At 35.5% G+C, this 23,132-nt stretch overlaps 2 protein-coding genes and 1 pseudogene across 2 annotated transcripts in view; all 3 read right to left on the bottom strand.

Annotated features, from left to right (window-relative positions):
- Window positions 1-23,132, bottom strand: part of LOC125838361 (protein TONNEAU 1a-like) — a 1,213,107-nt gene that overhangs the window by 565,395 nt on the left and 624,580 nt on the right. The gene's annotated exons all lie outside the window — the stretch shown is intronic.
- LOC125838365 (uncharacterized) overlaps window positions 1-23,132 on the bottom strand; it is a 532,039-nt gene that overhangs the window by 245,003 nt on the left and 263,904 nt on the right. The window lies entirely within an intron of this gene.
- Window positions 20,001-22,360, bottom strand: LOC125838420 (uncharacterized; annotated as a pseudogene).

The following is a 23,132-nucleotide window of genomic DNA, read 5'->3' as shown; positions in this document are numbered from 1 at the left end:
TAGTGTAGCACATGTTGATGAAGAAAGAAAGGAACTAGCAAATGATGTTCTCATACTTGCTCGCTTAGGAGTTCGTCTTATGAGCATATCATATAGTGGTGTAACAGTTCAAAATGGGACAATTTCTTCATTGGTAGTAGAGGTTAAGTAAAAGCAAGACAGTGATCCGATATTGCTTTAACTAAATGGTGCAATCCATCAGCAGAGAGTTGAGGGTTTCTCCCAAGGGGGAGATGGTGTGCTTCGCTATCAGGATCGATTATGTGTTCCTAAGGTGGGTGAGTTGAGACATGAAAATTCTCATAAAAACCCATAACTCCAGATATTCTATTCATCCAAGCGCCACTAAGATGTATTACGATCTGCGGGAAGTCTTTTGGTGGAATGGTATGAAAAAGGATATAGCATATTTTGTGGCTAAGTGCCCTAATTGCCAGCAAATGAAGGTACAACATCATAAACCAAAGAGGCATGACTCAAGATATCAACATTCCTACTTGGAAGTGGGAAATGATCAACATGGACTTCATCACAAGTTTACCTCATGCTCGCAGACAACATGACTCCATTTGGGTGATAATTGATAGAGTCACTAAGTTTGCACATTTTTTGGCTGTTAAGACTACAGATTCGGCGTAAGACTACACCAATCTTTACACTAATGAGATAGTCAGGTTTCATGGATTTCCTTTGTCTATCATCTCAGATATAGGTCCTCAGTTTACCTCTCATTTCTAGAAGTCATTTCAGAAAGGTCTTGGTACTCAAGTTAATCTTAGCATAACTTTCATCCACAGACGAATAGCTAGGCAGAGCGTACCATTCATACCTTAGAGGACATGTTGAGAGCTTGTGTGATCGACTTCAAGGGTAGTTCGGATGATCACATTCCTCTTATAGAGTTTGCCCACAATAATAGTTACCATTCCAGCATTCAGATGACCCCTTATGAGGCATTGTATGGGCGTAGATGTAGATCTCTGGTTGGTTGGTTTGAAGTAGGTAAAGCAGCCTTGATAGGGCCAGATTTAGTTCATGACGCTATGGAGAAAGTGCAACTTATTAGAGATAGACTTAAGACAGCCCATAGTCGCCAGAATCTTATGCAGATGTAAGGAGAAGGGAATTAGAGTTCCAACTTTCAAGTTGATGATTGGGTTTTTCTGAAAGTGCCACCCATGAAGGGAGTGATAAGATTTGGCAAGAAAGGGAAGCTCAGTCCTAGATATGTAAGCCCTTACAAGATCTTGAAAAAAGTTGGTAAAGTGGCTTATGAGTTAGGGTTGCCAACAAAACTAGCAGCAGTGCATCCGGTTTTTCACATTTCATTATTGAAGAAGTGTATGGGTGATCCAACATCTATGGTACCATTAGAGAGTGTGGCTATGAAGGATAGTCTCACTTATGAAGAGGTACCAATTGAAATTCTTAATCGTCGTGTTCGAAGGTTGAAAAACAAAGAAGTCGTTTTAGTTAAGGTTTTGTGGAGGAGTCAATCCGTAGAGGGAGCTACTTAGGAAGCATAAGAAGCCATGAAGGCCAAGTATCCTCACCTCTTTCCTTCCGATTCCACTCCAGCTTGAGGTAATAGTTCCTCTCCAATTTTTCAGTCATTCATGTGTAGCTTCAGTATTAACATCTTGTTCCTTCAGTTTGTACTTGCATTTTCAGCGTATTTGCATGTTCATGGAACTTAGCTCAATCAGAAATCAGTTTCCAGTACTTAGTAGTGGGTTTGCAGTGCTTTCCCTCCATTTCAGCTAGTTTAGACTTCATTCGAGGACAAATGTTCCCAAGGGAAAGATATTGTAACACTTCAGAACTCAGACTTAGAAAATGCAGTAGAAAAACTCTTGAACCAGTGAACCACGGCAGGGTTCACGGACCATGATACGATCCACGGTCCGTTGACCTGCCCATGAACTTTGGTACACCCACAGTAGAGGTGGACTACGGGGCCCTTCAAGAGTCGTAGACCACCTAACGGGCCGTACAGGCACCCGTGGTGGGGAGTTAGAATCCCTCAGGCCTGACAGAAGACCACGGATCCCTTTACAGGTAGTGGTCTTGATAATGGTCCGTGGGAAGGTCCGTAGGTCTAAACCAATAGGCCACCAACCCAAGTGTAGGACCACGTCGACCTTCACGGTCCGTGGTCCTTCACTCGGGTCGTGGTAGGGGTCGTGGTCAAGGCTCCCAGAACCAATAGTTATGGGACCAAGGACCACGACCGGTTTTACGGTCCCTGGTCCCTTTGACTGCCCATCATAAGGTTCGTAGTCAACCCATCAGATCTTTAAGCTAGGGGTCGTTTGGTCTTTTTCCCTATGCATTAGACACCTAAACTACGTCATTTAACCCTTAAACTACGTGGTTTTGGTTAGTTTTAGCCTAGAAACTAAATTAGAACTTACCATAATCAATTATTCACCTAAGTCAAGCGAAAATTAGAGCAAAAAATCAGGGGAGAAGTTGACCAACCCTAGCACCAAAACGCAGCAAGTTTTCATTAGTTCCAGCCCCGAAATAGTAATATTTCTCCGTGAATTTTGTATCCAGATATGTGAGATTTCACTAGTTGGTTCCTTTCACCCATTAGGTCCCTAGATTTCAGTCAGAATCTTGATTTCCTTAACATTACCTACACCTAGGGTTTCTTGAATGTTAGAAAATATTGGGTTTTAGCTGTTAGAATGATCCAAATTAGATTATCATGTTATTGCTTAGTTTCTTGTATGATATTCAAAACCCTAACTATGTAGTCCTTTTAGTTCATGAATTACACATTTTAGGTCAGTGATTTAGACAGATATACATTCTTCAGTTTACGAATGTCACATTATCATCTATAATTGTTGCATTCTCAGATTTTGCATATTAGTATTTTGAGCTATCCATAATACAGAAATTCAGTCATAAATTGTAAATTAAATATTCAATTGGGAGTAGCTTAATACTGAGTGGAATAGGGTTCAGCATACTCGAATAGTCCCAGAACTACGTACCTCCGTAGGTTATAAGTCCCCTATGTGGGCATCATTTTTAATGATCACGCCAGTCATGCCTCTATACCTCTAGCAGTGTATATTGGGTCCTCTCGATAGGGCGTATACATCGGACTTCACATTTAGCTCATGTCATTTTATGTCGTTCATTAGTAACTCCCACAGTCAGATTCTATTGCATTGACCATGTTATCAGTTACAGTCAGATTTCAGTCTCACCATGTTATAAACTTGGTCATTGCATTCAGTAAGTTCATGTTTAGATTTCTAAGTATAGTATCATGCTTATCTCATATCATTTCTCAGTCATATGCTTTGGTTCAGTTATGTTATTGTTCAGCGTTACTCTATCATGCATGCTCAGTACCTTTCAAGTACTGACACATACGGTGTGTTACGTCTTCTCGTGATGTAGGTTCAGGTTCTCAGCTTTCAAATCACGCATAGATCGATTCCTGATCTTCATTTTAGCAGCATTAGTGGAGGATAATTGACATGATTATTTTTTTACTATTTCTTTGAAACTTAAAAAGTTTCTTTCGAGACTTACTATAATTTCAATATCATGAGAAATTTTATTTCATTGGGTAGTAGCACATTAGCTCACAAAGCTCACAATTAACATTAGATACTACGACAAATTTCATAACATTGTTTGTGTGGCGAACATCTCTTTTAAAGAGAAATTTATATCATTGTTGTCATGGTCAAAATCATGACAAGCAAAACTTGTTTCTTGATTTACTTTTGTCATTAGTATCTTCTCCCTTTTGTTTAATGCGTGGAAAAATATTTTTGACGTACATAGATACATAATCAATGACAAATTTTTGTGGTCAAGAATTATTCCTTCTTTTGCCATTTTGATAGTTCATAATAAAATGTACCACAATATTTGTGATGTACTAAAAGTACTTGACCACCATTTATACCAACATAAAAAAAAATTATTTCTCTCTAACCTCTCATAGGGGTGAGTTGTGATAATGGAGGATTTATAAACTTATCAAATTATTAGTTCTCATAACAAACATGTTTCTAATGACCTTTCATACCATTTTGATCCCAAAAATTACCTTTCAAATTTTGAAGGACTATTTGGAAAAATTACAGTGTTCTTCATTTTAATTACGACAATGATGACTATTATTATTTTATCTTTTGTCACACCCACATTCATTAAACAATCTCAATAGTCATCTTTTAGGCTTATCATGTACTGCTACCACATTTATTTTTGAGAATAGAGAAAAATCATGGGTTTCATAATTTTCATCAAGAGCACATTAGTTTGCTCAGTCATCATTATGTCATCACTATGATGCATTAGGACTTAAATCCAACATCTTACCCTCTTGATTCGATGAAACTTGAATTCATCATTTTGCCCTTAACCAATGAGGTAAAAAGTCAAGGTGTAATATGACTCACCCATAAGCCTTTAAAAGAATATTATGTTCACTGATAGAAACAAAATAAATTTGCTTCTTTGTACTTCAATTCTATTCTGAAACAAAATTGTTAGAATTACACAAATCAAAGTCTAAAATTGTTGGGGTAAACCAAATTAATTCAATAAGTCATTCATATAGAAAAGATTCAATGTAAAAGTCTAAACAAGAGGCTTTTAAAATAATTTCTTTATATTCTAGTAGAAATAATATTAAGACAAATTCTTTTCAAGTTATGATTTTCCCCCTTTCTTTTTCACAGTTGTACAACTCTTTCACAAGGAGGCAGTGGAGTTGTTTTAATAATTGCAACTTTCTTTCAATGGCTCACATAACCTTTATAAGGAAAAAAATAATATGAGATTTTCAAAAATGGAGAATATGCAATCAGATTTCAATAAGACAAAAGAATTGAACAATAATATTATTCTTTTTGTAATTTAAGAAGTATTTCCTCCAATTTATTGATAAGTATCTGATTCAATATGAATCTTATGTGAGACATCTATTAATTATCGGCAATATAAATATATTGATGATAAAAATTAAATTCTTTATGTGGTTCTAAAGAGAGTAACATCATAGCAAAAATTAAATTCAAACTTGACTTACCTTGACTCTCATCTTACAAAATGTGTTTGCATAAATATCTAAAAGCCACAATAAATTATTCATGGTGGCAGATTGCAATATCAAGATCTTCAAGAATCATACTCTATTATCACAAGAACAAGAAACAATACAACAACTTGACTAAATTCATAAAATTCATATTATATATTATTGACCTTTTCAACTTCAAGAATCGTGTTCAAGAACCGACTAGAAATGGTTCAATTAGTCCAATAATTTCATCTCATCTCAAGAAAATAGCCGATTAGGAGTAACATAGAATTATCCAAAAAAATCAAGAACAAATGAATTTTAGTTAAGAATATAAGAGAATGGAATCAATATGAGATTATATCAAACATATTACTTTTAATCACCCAAATCAATAAATTTATAAACTACTCAATGATGATATATTTTTTCTTAGTGAAGAAATTTTTTAAAAAAAATCTTTGGAGTAAGAGATCAAAATGTGGTTAGAACTTCGTGATGATATGTGTTATAAATAAAACAAAAACAGTAAACTAAAAAAACAAAGAAAAGGAAAGAGAGAGTAGTAATTATGTTTTTGCTTCTATCTTGTATATATATTTATTTCACATAGAATGGAAGGCTTTATAAGCCTTCAAACATGGAGTAGTATACTTGCTACAGTGATCTACTTGGCCTCCAAGATGAGTAGGCCCCATCCACATGTACATCCAATTATTTGTTTTACAACACCCTTTTAATTTTTGTAAGTATTTCCACTTATATGTTACATGAAAAGAGTCTAACTGTCATGACCCAACCCACCGGGTCGTGAGGGCACCCACTCTAACACCTAAGTAGTAGAACCCTCATACTACAAAAGTTCAAAACATGCGGAAAATTTAAGAACAGAGATAAATACACTAATATAGTTTTATAAATAATAACTTTAGACACTATTTTAGTCAAACTTAAAAAGAATTTAACAACTTCCATGGATCTAGTTGAAACAAGTACAAGAGCTACTAAGAGTAAAACTTGGACAATAAAATAAAAGACAGAGCTCCCCATCATGCGGAAGGAATAATAGAAGCTGCTCGAGATTTTCTTCGTCTTCACCTAATGAAACGTCACCAATCATGCATCCAGACTATGTCAAAACACATATCATGAGTAGTATCAGTACAAAACACACATACTAGTAGGAATCATCGGTCAACCCGACACCCACCACATAATATAAGAAACCAACTAGTAAGATCATGAAATAAACCAATCGCTCCTCCACCTTCCTCCTTTTCATTGAAATACCTCCAATCACACTAGCATTCAACTACTAACCCCCTTTTTTAAAAAAATATCACCCCACTTACCGGATTCTAGATCATAGCTTGACCATTCTAAACACGCAAGAATTTTCCCAAGTACATTACCACAAAATCAACTATTCGTACACGTCCTACTTTACTACTTCATCACCTACTCCAGCCATAGTAACATAATACATCAATTCAAGCTTTATTAACTACCCAATCTCCTTTCCCCCAAAGTGAAGTCCACTCAGTCATTCCCTTCACATACACTACCTCTACACTCACCATTACCATCCACGAAACGACCAACTAAAAATTGCATAGCACGAGTTCACTAATTTCCACCTAAACAGACCAATACAATACTTTACTCACAACCGTATCTCAAGCATATACATTAATGTCAACAAGTACACAATCAACGAATAACTCACATTTATATGACACATCGCTGGTCCTCTCACAGAACCCAATTCAATAGTCCTCTTATGGAACCCAAACTCAAACAATTAGCTTGCAGGAACGTGGCAATCCAATCTCATGTTTATGCCAGAATGTGGTAATCCAATCCAATAGTATGCCAGAACTTGGCAATATGATCCAAGTTAGCGTGTCGGAATGTGGCAATCTGATCCCCATTCAAACACCACAATCACAATCACAAGTACATCATCAAGATCATATATTTAGTTCATGATTTCATGGCAATAACGATTCATAATTCTCATTTACCACAAGTGTGATCAACATTGCAACATTCATACATATACAAGTATTATAACGAAGCAAGAACAAGCATATATTACACAAACATAAAATCACCACCATCACCTACAAATTACTCCTTAGTCCCCATCATGTAAATAATACTGAACAACACTCAGCCCTAGTCTATCATTAGGATTTCTTGCTAGGTTTTAATCACAAATCTCCTAGTTTCACAAGTTCATCAATTCAATGGATCGAATGTGGCATACATTGGTTCGTCTAGTTCTACTTTAGTTTCATGCCCTATTTCTTACAACAATTCTATCCAAGGTAGCAATTTCCAGAAAACCAATTATCAAATTCTCTTCTCACCGCACTAACCCAATTACACTGAATCCTAGAATTTACTCATGTAATTCATCCGGTGCACGAAGGTCTACACATAACCTACTATTGATTTACATACATTATATGGTAAGCACAGATTTATAACTACTCAATACATAAAATCTAACTTACCTTGGCGCCAAGCAGTAGCACGGGGTTTTTGACTTCGTTTCTAACTTTTCTGGATTCAAGATGGTGAATTTGGCCAACAATTCGCAAGATTCCACCATCCCACGCTATAAATCTCCTTCTCCTTCATTCCCAAACCTAGAGCAGCTTTTTTGAGGTTTCTAGGATAATTTATGACTTATCTAGGTATTTTAGAAAAACAGAGAAAATCGGATTTCTCGTATTTTACATTCTGCCTCGCTTATCCCGCTGTAGCGGCATCTTATCCCATTGTAGCACCGCCACCTCAACGGCATCTAGCCCGCTTTGGCAGGAAAATGGCCCAGATTTTCATGGAATTGTCTTTCCTAACTAACAACGTTTCGAGTCGTTACAATAGATACCAATTTATCCTTTGTTTGTCCCCGAACGACAAATGCAAGGTCATCACATGTTCTAATTTTGGGATACTCCCAACTACCAAAATGATTCGTCATGGAACTACGACTAATTACGACCTCGCAGTTGGATTGACGCACGAAAAGGTATTATACCCCTAGACTAGGAGGACAAATGTAACACATGAAAAAATTGAACATGTTTCCAAAACCCCACAACCTGGCCAGCCAGGGCGGCATCCCTTTCATTGTGGCAAGGCTGTTGTGGAGGTAGGTCTCCCGCTAGAGCAGGAGATTGGGGGATAGTATACTAGGAGTGAGGGATGAAATTCCCTCACTTCTCCCTTTCTTTCTTACTCATTTGCCCAAATTCTCACTCAAATCAACCGCTCAGAATCACCAATTCAAGGTATTATTCTCAATCCCTACGCTCTTTAATTCGTTACTTGATTAACAACGATTGCATGCCAATAACTGATTGAATCGAAACGGTTTTTGGGTAGTTATTTGAAAATTGAACTAGGTTGCAAAATGTGTTAGAAAAACGTAGCATGGTTACTTTCCTTACGATCCCAACGTTTACACAACGTACTGGGTGTAAGGATTCCGTAAAAACACGGGTAAATCTATACAAAAATGGGTGGGGGAAATTGAAAGGTTATTTTGACATGAAGTCAAAATTGGGCACTGATTAAGGGTTATTTTGTTGAAATAAATGCTAATTTATGTTCTAGGATAGTTGATATACCCTGATCTGTTAAAATTCTATCGAACCGGGGGTTTTGGGACGAAAAGACTCCATTCTTGCGTCTAGTGTTCATCCAAAATGAAGGTCGCTCTAGTGGCCTGCATCTCGTTGTAGCGGTCTGCATCATCCCGCTCTGGCGGGATTCTGGCCATTGTAGTGGGATTCGCCTGCCCAGTAGCCTAACCCTTAGTCGCCAAAAATTCTTTCTTTTTGTCTAGCTCACCTAACTAGTCTACACTGTTCTAACTTATATTAAACTCATTGCAGGCTCTCTAAATGGCGAGACAAAATGACGAGAACTTACCCTTTGTCCAGTTTCCTGATGTCGCTAGTCGAGAGAGACACCAGAACTACCGCAACACGGGATTTTATTGCGATAGGGGTTTTGCATTGCGTAATGTGAAAGAAAAGGCTCCTGCCTTTTATCCTCGCTTGATAGAGTTTGGGTGGATTTCGCTAACTGAGGCTCCCCCAGATTCGCGCTCTACTTGGGTGAGGGAGTTCTATGCCATCCTCTCTACCGTCTGTTAGGAGGACTCTTATCTAGTCATCCGTGTTTAGGGAGTCGACATTCCTTTGAACGCCACTACTATCAATGAGGTACTAGAGGTGCCAGAGGTCCCAAACCTTGAGTACGAGGCCAAACTTAGGGAGATGGATCTGGAGTGGATGAGGGACACCCTAATAGAGCCTACGAATCGGGAGCAGGTTTACTGGGCTACTGCAGAGGGCATTACTAGTGTTGACTGGTCATCGGATGCTAAGAGGTGGCTTCACTTGGTGTCTTGGAGGATTCGCCCGTCAGACAACCGCACCGACGTGACCTTTCCTCGGGCTCTGGTGGTGGCGTGTGCTATAAAGGGTATCCAGCTGAACATGGGGGCACAAATCATCTCAGAGTGAAAGATGTTCTATAGGGGCAATAAGAAGGCGTTTTTCCTCCCTGGTCTCATCACGGCTCTGTGCAAGTGGTCGGGAGTGACACTATTTGATATTGATGAGGTACTTTCTATGGATCCCCCCTTTCACCTCCTAATGATTCGAGGTTATATTACGAAGGGCAAGAAGAGGAGGACGAGCAAGGCTAGCAGCAGTAGGGCGGCTACAAGTTCTAATGACGAGGACCCACTCTCGAGTACATGGGTTGAGGAGGACTTGGCGGCTGTCCGGAAAAGGATGAGGAGTGCTTATACTGATTTCACTCTAGTTCCACCCAGCATCGCCCTGGAGGTCGAGAGGCTCCGTCGCCAGCTGCACAAGGAGAGGAGGAAGGGTGTGGTTAGGGATCGTCTGATGCTGCGAATATGGAAGACAGTTAAGGCCATCTTCACTTGTGTGGCCCCCGGCAAGGAGCTTCCCAGACTCCAGCCACCGGACTTCCAAGATTTCTCTATGCTAAATGAGGCTTGGAATGGTGTGACTCCCCCGGAGAACCTCGATTCGAACATTGATACCACCCAATCCGAGAGTCCCTGATTGCTTTCCCTTTGCCCCTCTTGGGCTTGTAAAATTAGGACAACTTGTTTTTTTTCTATCGACATTTCCAAGTTTTTGTAGCACATGGATGCTTGTTTTTGGCTATCTGAAGCGGACCTATAACATCTTAAGGTTTTATAATCTCTCTACTACTGTTGTTGAACATTGTTTGGAATTGTAGGGATTTGTTCGGATCCCATTGGAATGACATTTGGAAGATAGGGAAAAACAAGGGAGGCTGGGTGAGGTTCTGCCTCGCCCTATCCCGCTCTGGCGGGATAAATCCCGATGTAGTGGCACCGCTCTGACGGGAATAATCCCACCCTAGCGGCTACAATGGGACCCAAACCCAAGCCTAAGATTTTCTGGGTTCTTCCTCATCCTTCTAAGATTTCCCAGGTCCCCATTTTTACCATTCAATCGAACTTCAAATTTTTCCAAGCTAGGGCACAAGGTATTCGATCCATATCGTTATAAACAATTCAACATTACAGCCCTCACACCCCCAAGATACACCAAGACATTCGCACAATATCAATTCCAAACACACAACACTATGTCCTTATTCCTGTCACACGGGTCCCTCATAACGCCTCCACATACTCGGTCATTTCACACAACAAAAAGTACAAACTGACAGCTAATTCAAACATCAAAAGGCTCATATTCACAGTTAATTCAAACACAAAAAATTCATATTCACAGCTAATTCAAATACAAAAAGCTCACACATCTACAGCCATAAATCATGCATCACAACAATATCACTTCGTTGGTTAGTCCGCCCATAGATGTCCATTACTGAGCATTTATGCCTTGTATAGCCCCTAGGGCCAGATACCAATTGGAACCTTCTCAGTTCCAATTTAGTTCCTTCTATCCCTTCAGTCATAATCACAACGTCTAATCTAACCAGTTGAAATACCAATTGGAATCGGGAGATACCAATTGGACTCAACTCATACCACAAGAGACACTTCGCACAAAGGAGAGAATGAGTGGAACGACTTCCTAGAATGCTTCCTAGCTTCCTGGAGATTAGATGGCAACACACCAATCCGCAGGAGTCTAGTCTTCATTTTGCTCTTGTACAGGGAGATCGGTAACCTAGGCTCTAATACCAATTTGTCATGACCCAACCCACCGGGCCGTGAGGGCACCCACTTTAACACCTAAGTAGGAGAACCATCATACCCCAAAATTTAAAAGCATGCGGAAAATTTAAGAACAGAGATAAATATACTAATATAGTTTTTATAAATAATAACTTTAGACACTCTTTTAGTCAAACTTGAAAAGAAATTTAACAACTCCCATAGATCTAGTCTAAACAGGTACAAGAACTATTAAGAGTACTACTTGGACAATAAAATAAAAGACACAACTCCCATCATGCGGAAGAAATAACAGAAGCAGCTAGAGATTTTCTTCGTCTTCACCTAATGAAATGTCACCAATCCTGCATCTATCCAGACCATGTCAAAATACATAGCAAGAGTAGTATTAGTACAAAACACACGTACTGTCAGGCATCATCGGTCAACCCGACGCCTACCACATAATATAAGAAACCAACTAGTAAGATCATGAAATAAACCAATCGCTCCTCCACCTTCCCCCTTTTCATTGAAATACCTCCAATTACACTATCATTCAACTACTAACCCCCTTGTTTTTAAAATATCACCCCACTTACCAGATTCTAGATCATAGCTTGACCATTCTAAACACGCAAGAATTTTTCTAAGTACATTACCACCAAATCAACTATTCGTACACGTCCTACCTTACTACCTCATCGCCTACGCCAACCATAGTCACATAATACATCGATTCAAGCTTTCTTAACTACCCAATCTCCTTTCCCCCAAAGTGAAGTCCACTCATCCATTCCATTCACATACATTACCGCTACTCTCGCCATTACCACCCACGAAAAGACCAACTATAAATTGCCATAGCACGAATTCACTAATTTCCACCTAAACAAACCGATACAATACAATACTTTACTCACAACCGTATCTCAAGCATATACATTAATGTCAACAAGTACATAATCAACGAATAACTCACATTTATATGACACATCATTGGTCCTCTCACGGAACCCAATTCAATAGTCCTCTCATGGAACCCAAACCCAAACAGTTAGCTTGTCAAAATGTGGCAATCTGATCCCATGTTTATGCCGGAACGTGGCAATACGATCCAATAGTATGCCGGAACGTGGCAATACGATCCAATAGTATGCCGGAACGTGGCAATCCAATCCAAGTTAGCTTGTCGAAATGTGGCAATCCGATCCCCATTCACATACCACAATCACAATCACAAGTACATCATCAAGATCATACATTTAGTTCATGATTTCATGGCAATAACGATTCATAATTCTCATTTACCACAAGTGTGATCAACATTGCAACATTCATACATATACAAGTATCATAATGAAGCAAGAACAAGCACACATTACACAAACATAAAATCACCACCATCACCTACAAAGTACTCATCGGTCCCCATCATGTAAATAATACTGAACCATACTCAGCCCTAGTCCATCATTAGGATTTCTTGTTAGATTTTAATCACAAATCACCTAGTTTCTCAAGTTCATCAATTCAACGGATCGAAAGTAGCATACATTCGTTCGTCTAGTTCTACTTTAATTCCATGCCCTAGTTCTTACAACAATTCTATCCATGGTAGCAATTTCCAGAAAACCTAACAAATCATCAAATTATCTTCTCACCGCACTAATCCAATTATGTTGAATCCTAGAATTTACTCATGAAATTCATCTGGTGCATGAAGGTCTACACATAACCTACTATTGATTTACATACATTATATGGTAAGCACATATTTATAACTACTCAATGCATAAAACCTAGCCTACCTGGGCGCCAAGCAGTAACACGGGGTTTTTTACTTCGTTTCCAGCTTTTTCGGATTCAAGACGGTGAATTTGTCCAAGAATTCGCAAGATTCCACCATCCCCACGCTAGAAATCTCCTTCTCCTTCTCCTTCCTTCCCAAGACTAGAGCGGCTTTTCTGAGGTTTCTAGGGTAATTTACGACTTATCTAGGTATTTTAGGAAGATGGAGAAAACATGATTTCTCGTATATTACATTCTGCCTCGCCTATCCCGTTGTAGCGGCAACTTATCCCGTTGTAGCGCCGCAGCCCCAGCGGCATCTAGCCCGCTCTGGCGGGACAATGGCCCAGATTTTCGCGGATTTTTGTCTTTCCTAAATAACGACAGTTCAAGTCGTTACTCCCACACCTTAGGCTTACAAACCATATTCAGTGATGATAATTTCAGAAAACGAAGTAGGGGACTATGCAAGCAGAATTAAGAAAATAGTATGGGAAGATGAAGAGTGCAATATCATGTCTAATTAATACTACATTAAAAATAATTTTTAACGGTAATTAATTAATGGAAATAGCTTAATTGCCACTAAAAACTTATTTTTAGCCGCAATTAGCCCTCTTTATAAATTATCCTTTAAGCCTTTACTGACATTTGATCCAATGACAATTAACTAATGTAGATAAATGTTTTAGCCCTCTTTATTAATGTTCATATTTATTGGCGCTAAAAGTTATTGTTGTGGTAGTATAAGTAACCTATTTCACCAAATTTCATCGCCCAATTGTGTATTGCAACGTTTCTTACAATGAAGTGTCATTTCATTTAGTTGAGTAATGAACTGTTTCATACACTGGAATGCCATCCCTTACCTTTAAGGGGTCGTTTGGTACAAATATTAATAACGTAAAAATTAATAATATAGGGATTGATAATACAGGGATTAGTAATGTAGGGTTTATTTTTATCAAGTGTTTGGTTCATTATTTTCCACCTCATCTTGTGTTTGGATTAAAACTCTATAAATAAATAAAAAATTCAATTATACCCTTGAATTATTGTGTAATTGGGTCAATGTAGATAATTGTCAGACATTTTTTTTTTTTTATGGAACTAGCTAGAAGAAGAACAATTTTGTTGTTATATTTGCTATTTTTTAACTTGAGTAATTTGAGGATAAATAATTGTCATCTTGATAAAATGATCACTCACAAAATGTCAATTTTCAATTTAAAAAAGATAAACTATTTATTTTTAAAAACGAAAAGATGATAGTTTTCTAATATAATAATTAACTTAAAAGAATAAGTATTTCTGAAAATAAACAGAGGGTTTAACTTTCTTGTTCACTATCGGTGAATAGTAGTTAATCTCTAAAAGAAAAGGAAGAAAAGATTTTTTTTTTTTAAAAATCATGTCCAAAAGGAGGTGTCAAGTTTGTCCAGCTTCATATAGTAAGATATATACTAGATAAAAAAAATATTTTCATGTCGCAACTAGATGAATTGGTGACATTTGATGAAAATCGTCAACAAGTATCACTTTTATTAGCCAACATTAATGGAAATGTCAAAAAATTCCTAATTCTGAAAAATTTATGACATTTGAAGAAATAAGAGTAAAATAATTTTCATGAAATGATTTTGTGATGTTTATGTGAAACAATACGACATTTAGGGTTAAAGAGGGTTTTTTCGGTTATATACAGTAGATTATATTAAATTTATTTGATTTTGTTGTATGCTTACTTCTTTATATTTTGAACCCGAATATCGATCTACTGAAATTATTTACTCCACAATTGAATAAGGTCAAACACGAACCCGATCAAGGTATAGAAGAATCCCAGACATGGATGAATTAGCACCCTTTGTAGCTCGGATGAAGATGATCAGAAGACTCACTTCCAGAAAATGTGTTTTAATTTTCCAATGGTTGATTAAAATAATTGTAAAATATATTTAAGAAAACAAGCTCCTTAAAATTCAAAATATTTTGTTTAGTTTGTAAAGGAATGATGGTTAATAGTCATTGTTTTATGAAATATATGTCTCATAAGAAAGTACAATAATGATTGCATAAGTATATATGTTCATTTACTAATTAACTTTTGAAAAGCTTATGTAGATTTATGTGTGTACCTTTTATACTATGTTATGAATGAAGAAAAGTTTTTGCTAAACGTAACCTTACACCTTTCTCATTTAAACGATGAACTTCTCTCATAATGATATATATGCTACCTAGTATTGTCATAATATTAATCAATTTCATCCTTTTAGCTAATTGAGAAAGAATTTTCAAATTGAAAAAACTTGGTGGACGAATTTTCCATCTCCAAGAAAAAACGCTTTGATCTCCTATTTGAAAAATCCTCAATTCTCCTTTTGGGGCTTCAACGTGAGGCTGAATTCTAATAACTATTTTAGAGAAGCCAATCAAGTGCTTGGATAAACTTGTTTCTCCAAGAGGAATAAGACATTTTATTACCGTTCAAGGTCTCTCAACAGAGGCCAAGACGTTTCCAACTTGATAAATGATAATTTTTTTCTCAGCTAGTCATTTTTTATTGTTATGTAAAGGAATTTGTAGAGGCTAGCTACTTCATTTATATATGATCTTTAGATTAGTCTCTTGGCTCATTAGTTATTTTTATTTATGAATTTTGGGTCTCTCAGATTCATCTTCATTCACCATTCATCTTGTTGAGGACAGTCTAATACAACTATGGGATATACATTTTTGGCTCATTAATTAGTCCCCCTTTAATTTTTGTAAGTATTTCTACTTATATGTTACATGAGAAGAGTCTAGCTAGCCAAACCTCCCACACCTTAGGTTTACTAACCATATTCAATGATGATAAATTCAGAAAATGAAGTAGGGGACTATGCAAGCAGAAATAAGAAAAAAGGGATGGGGAAGATGAAGAGTGCAATGTCAGCTCTAATTAACACTATATCAAAAATAATTTTTAGTGGCAATAGTTTAATTGTCACTAAGCATAAATTTTTAGCTGTAATTAACACTCTTTGTAAATTATCCCCTAAAGCCTTTAGCGATGTTGGATCAAATGACAATTAACTAATGCATGTAAAGGCTTTAGCTCTATTTATTGTCGCTAAAAGTTATTTCTATTGTAGTATAATTAACCCTATTTCACCAAATTTTATTGCCTAATTGAGTAATCCAACGTTTCTTACAATGAAGTGTCATTCCATTTAGTTGAGTTATGAACTATTTCATACACTGGAATGCCATCCCCTACCTCTGAAGGGTCGTTTGGTACAAAGATTAATAGCATAAGGATTAATAATATTGCAGGGATTAATAATGCAAAAATTAATAGTGCAGAGTTTATTTTTACGAAGTGTTTGGTTCATTGTTTCTCATCCCATCTTATGTTTGAATTAAAACTCTATAAAAAAAAAACTTATTTTCAATTATATACCTTTGAATTATTATGTAACTAGGTCAATGTAAATAATTGTCGGGACAATATTATTTTTTATGGAACTAGCTTGGAGAAGAACAATTTTGTTGTCATATTTGCTATTATTTCACTTGAGTTGTTTGAGGATAAATATTTGTCATCTTAATAAATTAATCACTCAAAAAATGTCAATTTCGATTTTAAAAAGATAAACGATCTATTTTTAAAATCAAAAAAATGATAGTTTTCTAATATAATAATTAACTTAAAAGAAATAAGTACTAATTTTCTTGTTCACAGACAGACAGTGAATAGTAGTTAATCTCTAAAACAAAAGGATTTTAAAAAAAAAATCATGTCCAAAAGGAGGCGTCCAGTTTGTCCAGCTTCATATAGTAAGATATATACTAGATAAAAAATATATTTTCATGTCGCAACTAGATAAATTGGTGACATTTGATAAAGGTCGTCAACAAGTATCACTTTTATTTGCCAACATTAATGGAAATGTCAAAAAATTTATAACACTGAAAAATTTATGACATTTGAAGAAATAAAGAGTCAAATAAATGACATGAAATGATTTTGTGATATTTATGTGAAACAATACGACATTTAGTTTTCGTTAGATATAGTCAATATGTTAAATTTATTTGACTTTTTTGTATGCTTACTTTTTTATATTTTGAACTCAGTTTGAAAATATTTACTCCGACATTGAATAAGATCAAACACGAACCCGATCAAGATATAGAAGAATATCAGACATGGATGAAATAGTATTAGCACTCTTTGTAGCTTGGATGAAGATGATCAGAAGACTCAATTCCAGAAAATATTTTTCAATTTTCCTATGATTGATTAAAATGATTGTAAAATATCTTTTTTAGTTTGTAAAAGAATGACAGTTATTGTTTTATGAAATATGTCTTGTAAGAAAGTATAATAATGATTGGATAAGTATATATGGTCCTCTACTAACTTTTGAAAAGCTCATGTAGATATACGTGTGCCTTTTGTACAATGTTATGAATGAAGAAAAGCTTATGTTGAACGTAACCTTAGACCTTATCATTTCAATGATCAATTTCTCCCATAATGATATATATATATATATATATATATATATATATATATATATATACTATCTACTATTGTCATAATATTAGTCAATTACTCAATTAACTAACTGAGGAAAAATTTGCAAATTAAAAAAAAACTTGGTGGACGAATTTTACATACCTCCAAGGAATTCTAATACTAACTATTTTAGAGAAGCCAATCATCAAGTGATGAAATTCTTGGCAAAACTTTTTTCTCCAAGAGGAAATTAATAGGACATTTTATTACTGTTCATGGTCTCTCAATAGAAGCAAAGATGTTGTTTCAACTCGATAAATGACAATTTTCTTCTTAGCTAGTCAATTTTTATAGTTATGGAAAGGAATTTGTGGAGGGTACGTACTTCATTTATCTTTAGATAAGTTTTTCGGCTCATTAGTTTTTTTTTTATTTATGAATTTTGGGTCTCTCAGATTTTGTCATTGACAATTCATCTTCATTGAAATTACAAAAAGAGGAGTGAGGGGGGCAAGGTTCTAATCTTCAAAACCGCAAAATAAATAATTGTTGAGGAGAGTCAAATACAACTATGAGGATATACATATTTGGCTCATTAACTAGTTAGTTCCCCTTTACTTTTTTTTGTAAGTATTTCTACTTATATGTTACATGAGAGGAGTAACATATTCAATGATGACAATTTCAGAAAACGAAGTAGGGGATTAAGTAAGCAGAATTAAGAAAAACTTCTACTTCTTGTTCAGAATTGGTTCAATGTAAACAAAATATAGAAAGCAACTATGATGATGAAAATGGAATGGGAAGATGAAGAATGCAATGTCATGTCTAATTATATAACACTACGTAAACCAAAAATAATACTAGTATTCTTCCTAAAATATCTCTAAAGCCTTTAGCGACATTACATCCAATGATAATTAACTACTATCCCCCGATAGTGGATAAGAAAATTCCACCGTCAATTCATTTTTAAAAATACTTATTTCTGTTAATTTAATTATTATTTTTTCACATTCAAAGATAAATGATTTTTCAGGTTCACTTTTTAACACACGTTTTACATAACTAAGATTTATTTTCTTTTAAATATTTTTAATAATATCGACTTTGAGTATTATTTAAATAAATTAGAGTACATATGATGGTATATGGATCAAAGTTTGTTTTCAAGTAATTTTTATATTGTTGATTGAATGAACTAAGAAGAGAAAACACAGTCTAAAGCAATAGAAATACCTATCCAATAACCTTTTTATATTGCGAAGAAGACTTAATAAGATATGCACAATTCTATTTAGTTGAGTACTGAACTGTTTCATACACTGAAATGCCATCCCCTACCTCTAAATGGAATAAATAGTAAAATAAAGAAAAAAGGCTTAAAAGAAAAGGATTTTATTTTTTTAAATCATGCCCAAAAGGAGGTGTCAAGTTTGTCCAGCTTTATATAGTAAGATATATACCAGACTAGATAAACAAATATTTTCGTGTCGCAACTAAATATGGTGACATGATTTGACAAAAATCGTCGACAAGTATTATCACTTTTATTTGCCAACATTAATGAAAATGTCAAATAATTCCTAACACTGAAAAACTTGAGACATTTGAAGAATAAGAATAAAATAAATTTCATGAAATGATTTTTTGTGAAACAATGCAACGTTTAGGGTTAAGAATTTTATTTTATTTTCGTTTTACATAGTAGATGTTAAATTTATTTGACTCTTTTTATATGCTTACTTTTTTATATTTTAAACTCAATATACTGAAAAATATTTACTCCGTCATTGAATAAGGACAAACACTAACACAATCAAGATAGAAAACGATCAGACGTGAATGAAATAGTATTAGCACCCTATGTAGCTTGGAAAGATGAAGAAGACTCACTTTCAGAAAATGTTTTTCAATTTTTCTACTTTTGGCTCATCAAAAGGATTGGAAAATATTTTTTTCTAGGAAAACAAGCTCCTTAAAGTGAGGAAAATGACTTCTCTATGAAAGTAGGAAAACAAGTTGCATAAGTCATCATAATCCAAGTTTATTGTATATATCTCTCCCCATCCACGCAATCCCCCCAACCTGCACCCCTTGACCATTCCACCCACACCACCCTTAACCGTCACTCTCCATAACATTTTGTTAAATAACATATAAACGCTCTTGAAATAATACTTGCTTACCAATCATACACAAGAGGGACTTTTGTTTTAGTTGGCCGCCCTCCTATATATTTGTATACAATAATAAAATATATATGGACTTTTGTCTAAAGGTTTTCGTTTTATTCGAAACAGCACATAAAGGCAGATTCAGAATCCAGATTACAACAACGACAAGCATAATAGTAAAGTTACAACAAAGTTACATCATAAAACCCTGACCCCTCAAGTTAGCACTGCACACTGGCACATTAACATTAATTAGGGTGAAGTGGATGGAACTGAAGAGCTGCTTTGTCCCAGAAACATGATCTTAGGGTTTTGCTTCTTGATATATTTTCTTGCCCAGACATGCTTCCCATTGATGTTGTACTTTGCTTTTCCACCATCTACAATAGCCTCAAGGAGAGCAGGAGATCGAGTCACAAGCCGCGCATACAACGCTTGCTCATCCTCCGCAACCTCTTGCATGTAAACAGCTTCAACATCATCTCCAAATTTCCTACAACACAATTAAAATATAATCATAAGCCCACCATCACACATCACTATTACCTCATGGAGGTAGAGAGAGGTTGTTTCTGAATCAGGTCATTGACAACAATCAAACATTTATAGTCAAACTATCAGTTACTTGATTAGCTTCTCTATAACAGTACATACCTTCCGCACTTGCCATTGGTTTCATGGTTTATAATATATCATCAAAGATCTAACCATCTATCGCGAATTAAGACACGTAATAATGTAAACGCATAAATGAATATAAGTTATGTTGTTCTATTTAATGACGGGAGAGGTTTAATTTAAGCATAACCTAAAATGTAATAAAATGACTATGTTGCTTAATTTACCCCTTAATCATTCTATTACAAAGATCCGCCAAAATAGGTATTAAACTAACCACCGCAAGTGTTTTTTTTTTATATTTGATTAACAAATTAACTAAACTTAATAGAGGGATCAAATTCAAGTTAAGTGTTAAATGATTATAATTATAGAATGAAAAGATAAATTACCTAGTGAAGAATTCCTTGACTTCAGCTTCACTAATTGGATAGCCCTTGGAGAATGTCAAGAAGACAGTCCTATCTTCAGGAGCAATTTCAGCCTCATCATCAAGAAAGTTCAAGTTGTTCTTAAACATTTCAGAAATATCCATGTTCATACCACCAATGTCATGATGATAATTATAAGGAGTAGGCAACATTTGAGGAATAAAAACTCCACTTCCACTTGAAGAACCATATCGAGGATAATTATAATAAGGTGGCATATATTGTACCATTTGATTTGGAACACCATATGGATAACGTACAAGCATCTCACCACCCGCGCTTTGTACATGGCTAGGGTTCATTGGCACCATCCTAGTAGCAGCTGCCCTTGCATATTCATCTATATTTGATGCACCCACACTTGGGACATGGCTAGGGTTCATTGGCACCATCCTAGTAGAAGCAGCCCTTGCTAATTCTTCTAGGTTTGATGCGCTCACATGACTTGGTACAAGGTTCATTGGCACCATCCTAGTAGGAGCAGCCCTTGCTAATTCCTCTATGTTTGATGCACTCACATGACTTGGTACAAGGTTAGGGTTCATTGACACCATTCTAGTTGCTCCCCTTGCTAATTGATCATCTATGTTTGATGCACCAACAACCGGTCCCAGTACACTTGGTACCTGGCTAAGGCCCATTGGCACCATCCTAGTTGCTGCCCTTGCATATTCTTCTATGTTTGATGCACCCACACTTGGTACATGACTAGAACTCATTGGCACCATTAATCTATTAGCCACCCTTGCATATTCATCCATGTTTAACGCGTTAGCACTTGGTACAAGAGAAGAATTCATTGGCACCATTCTAGTAGGTGATTCTTCTAGACTCGATCCACCCACCCCGGATAGATGACTAGGGTTCATTCTAGTAGCTTCTATGTTGGATGCACCGCTATAAAAATGGCTAGGGTTGATAAGTGACATCATTCTACTACTATTAACGGTTCCTAGTTCTTCGATCATGTTCACACTAGGTATCATAGATTCTATAAGATTACCACCACCACCACCACCAATTGGGGCATAAGGACTAGGGTTGTTGATAACATCATTTGGTGTTTGGAACAAAGTTGACCTGGTATAATAATTTGGCTGTTTAACAACATGTATATCATCAAAAGCCCTAAAACAAACAGTCTTAAGAGAATGAGTGATACCGCGAATAGCACTTGCCCTATTATCATAAAAGTATTTGAGAGTAAAATTCCGCCTCAAAATATTAGGAATCAAAAAAAATCTCAGGATAGTTATTATATCCAGTAAACTTATCATCCTCCGTGCATTTCACACACATTAAAGCCTCATCCACAATTTTGTTAAGCAATTGAGATGAAAAATCAAAAAGGTTAGCCACAAAGTAGCGATCCTTTGCAACTCCTTCAATCCAATGGAAAAACGCCATAACTTTCATCGATTCAGCAGGTTCACGCCCTAGAACGTTAAGCAACTTCCCATAAAGTTTTCGATCAATTGTATGAAATCGTTTAAATTCATCATCGGAGATTGGAGGGGATTGGTAATCGTATAAAGGAAGAAATGAAGGAGAAATTATCTCCATTTCTGAAGAGTTGTGTGAAGAAGAAATGAAAGGGGACTAGTTTATTTATAGTCAAAAAATAAACATTTCCAAGAGGCGCCATTTTACAGGACAAGAGACAGCATTTAAATCAGATTATATCTATTTCTGTTTTTCCTACGTTTTATAACCGTTATTTATGGCTCACTCTCTTAGTCAACATTGTATTAATACACACTCTTTTTCATTTTCTTTACTTTTAATTTTTAGTTTTTACTTTAATTTGTCAATTATATTATAACTACACTTTAACTTTTTTATTTATTATCCCTTTTTACTTGTTCAATTTTGATTTTTTAATTACTTGACCCTTTTTATTCGGCATTTTTCACAAATCAAAAAAGACACATATATATACATATACCCTCAATTTATTTAGAGAGTTAATGCTTTTGAAAAAGGTAGAACATCTTTAATGAGTAAATTGATTTTGGAATCCTATTAATTAATATAAGGGTAAAATGGTAAACTGACTATATCAATTGTTATCTTCTTAACCAGTGTATCAAGTCAAAAATGGACAAGTAAATAGGAACAGAGAGAAAAAAAAAACAAGTTTTATCTTTAGCATTAACTTTTTATTGACTGAATATCAATTATTATATATGGGTATTGTAGTAAAACACTCCTATTCATTATTATTTTTTAATGGGTGTATAAAGTTTAAATTGGTCAAGTAAAAATGAATGAAGAGGGGATTTTTAATTTTATTTTATTTTTTAAATAGAAATTTTTTTCATATATCATAAATAAT

Source organism: Solanum verrucosum, unplaced genomic scaffold (genome assembly GCF_900185275.1).
Source record: "Solanum verrucosum unplaced genomic scaffold, falcon-dt-bn FXZP01000150.1, whole genome shotgun sequence".
NCBI classification, from domain to species: Eukaryota; Viridiplantae; Streptophyta; class Magnoliopsida; order Solanales; family Solanaceae; genus Solanum; species Solanum verrucosum.
The sequence above is the reverse complement of the archived record's forward strand: the minus strand, read 5'-3'. Positions and strand labels throughout refer to the sequence as shown.